At 50.2% G+C, this 2,830-nt stretch overlaps 1 long non-coding RNA gene across 1 annotated transcript; it reads left to right on the forward strand.

Annotated features, from left to right (window-relative positions):
• Positions 1 to 352: 352 nt before the first annotated feature.
• Positions 353 to 1,558, forward strand: LOC122462795. The gene is made up of 3 exons (XR_006285591.1): positions 353 to 728; positions 1,464 to 1,466; positions 1,530 to 1,558. It is a non-coding gene; the product is annotated as an uncharacterized LOC122462795 (long non-coding RNA).
• Positions 1,559 to 2,830: the final 1,272 nt, after the last annotated feature.

Below are 2,830 nucleotides of genomic sequence, written 5' to 3' on the forward strand. Positions count from 1 at the left end.
CATGGCCCTTGATATCTGCCCATAGGTATCATAATTCCTACAGCTGGAGAACAGCTGGGACTGGACAGCTTCCTCGTCCCAAACACTGATGAGGCCCAGCACCTTGGCATTGCTCCATACTGGGGATTGCCTGGTGCGTGGAGGCATGGTCAGCTGGAAAGATGCACTGAGAGAGCTTCATGCCTGGCTGAGCACATAGGTGTGATGAAGTGGGGCTGTTCTTAATGTTTCCTCTGAATACTGTAGGGGTGCCTCAGTTTCCCCTATGCATTTCTTAAGTCTCTAGGTGTTGGGATAAGAGGGTGTAATTGTTGCAGAGCAAAGAACCAGGGTACATAAATGGCCGACACTGTCTCCTGGCATCTGATGGACTGGGCCCTTCCCCCCTGCAAGGTGAGAGCTAAAGGGTTGGAGAACAAAGGAATCAGGTGACCTCCTGGCCCGGGAAAGGAACAAAGCCCAGAGGAGGAGCGGCTGGAGGGGGAGTCAGTTTGGGGATGGCTGGGGACAAGGAGTGAAGTACAGATGTGGTTGTCTGCCTCACTGCTCCCCAAAATGGACCCCGCTGAGGGGTCCTGTTCTCGGTACCTACAAGTTCTGTGTTAGACCTTGTTCCTGTCATCTAAGAAAACTTCTGTTTTACTGGCTGGCTGAGAGTCACGTCTGACTGTGGAGCTGAGGTGCAGGACCCTCTGGCTTCCCTGGGACCCCGCCGAGGCGGACTAGCTGTGGGAACTGTCATAAATATAAAGGGAAGGGTAACCACCTTTCTGTAGACAGTGCTATAAAATCCCTCCTGGCCAGAGGCAAAATCCTTTCACCTATAAAGGGTTAAGAAGCTAAGGTAACCCCCCTACCACCTGACCCAAAATGACCAATGAGGGGACAAGATACTTTCATATCTGGAGGGGTGGGGACAAAGGGTTCGTCTGTCTGTGTGATGAATGCAGCCTTACAACAGTTAGTTAGTAAGTAATCTAGCTAGAAATGCGTTAGATTTCCTTTTGTTAAATGGCTGGTAAAAAAAAGCTGTGCTAAATGGAATGTATATTCCTGTTTTTGTGTCTTTTTGTAACTTAAGGTTTTCACTAGAGGGATACTCTGTGTTTTGAATCTGATTACCCTGTAAGGTATTTACCAGCCTGATTTTATAGAGGTGATTCCTTTACCTTTTCTTTAATTAAAATTCTTCTTCTAAGAACCTGATTGATTTTTCATTGTTCTTAAGATCCAAGGGTTTGGGTCTGTGTTCACCTGTACAAATTGGTGAGGATTCTTATCAAGCCTTCCCCAGGAAAGGAGGTGCAGGGCTTGGGGGGATATTTTGGGGGAAGGCTTCTCCAAGTGGGCTCTTTCCCTGCTCTTTGTGTAAGACGCTTGGTGGTGGCAGAATACGGTTCAAGGACAAGGCAAAGTTTGTACCTTGGGGAAGTTTTAACCTAAGCTGGTAAGAATAAGCTTAGGGGGTCTTTCATGCAAGTCCCCACATCTGTACCCTAGAGTTCAGAGTGGGGAAGGAACTTTGACAGAAGCGCACGGAGGGGCAGAGGATGTAGAATGCTCCAAGGTCAGACCCAGGAAGGTGGAAGCCGTGTGAGCTTCTTGCCCTGAAGACAGTCTGCTCACAGAGAGGAGACTTCACCGGAGTCCTGCCTGGCTTCGTAGGGAGCAGTTCCAGAGCATCGCCCGGGGACTCCGTGACAACAGGAAGGGGACTTTCAAAATTCCCAGAGAATTTAAAGGGCAGGTCTGATAGTTGGTCACCTGAGGGCAGGGCAGTAGAGTTCAAAGTGATGACCAGAGTGGCTAGAACAGGCATTGTGGGGCACATCCCAGAGGCCGATCAGAGCGCAGTAATAGACCAGGGCGTCCACACTGGTACCGTGGTGCTTTGGCCTGGGGCAGAAAGCTCTATGCCTCTCATGGAGGTGGATTACCGGAAGCACTCCGGCAGCGGAGTCCAGGCACTCTATGTGCCTTCCCAATGTGGACATCTCAGGAGCTACAGCACCCGGCGCTGATTTAATGCGCTCCAACTTGCCAGTGTAGACAAGACCTTAGGTAAAGTGACCTCAGTCCCTACATAGAAAGAAATAAGTCAATAGAAGATTTCTTCTGTCACCCTAGCTATCACCTCTTGAGGAGGTGGATTGCTGACGCCAAAGGGAGAAACTCTCTCATCAGTATAGGTAGTAACTACGCTGACACACTGCAGCTGCACAGCTGTGGCGTTTCTTGGCAGTGTAGGGCTGGAAGGGATCTTGAGAGATCGTCTTGTCACACCCCAATGCCCGCCCCCCTCAGGGAGTCTACAGGGAAGGCAGATCAGTACTGTATGTGGCTAACACTGTTGCAAGCATTGCAAAGCATTTTGGGGAGGCCTAAAAATGTGTGAGTGGAGAGTGGAAGTTTCCTTTGGAGGTATGAGAGGCCGAGAGGGGGGGAGAGAAAGAAGAGAGCAGAGAACGGGTTAACTCAACACTGCAGCTAGCAAGCTCAGTCTGAAGATAAGAAGCTGACTTCAGCCCACGGCCAGTGGCTACCTGCCAAGGAAAGGGGAAAGTCCACCCCCCCGACCAGCCATAAGAAGAGAAAAACTAAGTGGAGCAAAGCTGCAAAGATAACAGCAGGAACAGTGAGAGCAAATGAGACATGACAGCAAAGGCCAATAGAAGGGAAAACAAAGTCTCCAGAGCCGGGATGTTTTGGGAAACCAAGAAGGCCACAGCAAGCCGGTTTGGACTGACACAAAGAGCACCAGGAACAGAGGTCGCGGAATGGAACACCCCCAAAGGAGCCCAGGGCTTAAAACGCTCCTGAGAACTGGAGC

This window comes from Chelonia mydas, chromosome 13 (assembly GCF_015237465.2).
Source record: "Chelonia mydas isolate rCheMyd1 chromosome 13, rCheMyd1.pri.v2, whole genome shotgun sequence".
In the NCBI taxonomy this organism is placed as follows: Eukaryota; Metazoa; Chordata; order Testudines; family Cheloniidae; genus Chelonia; species Chelonia mydas.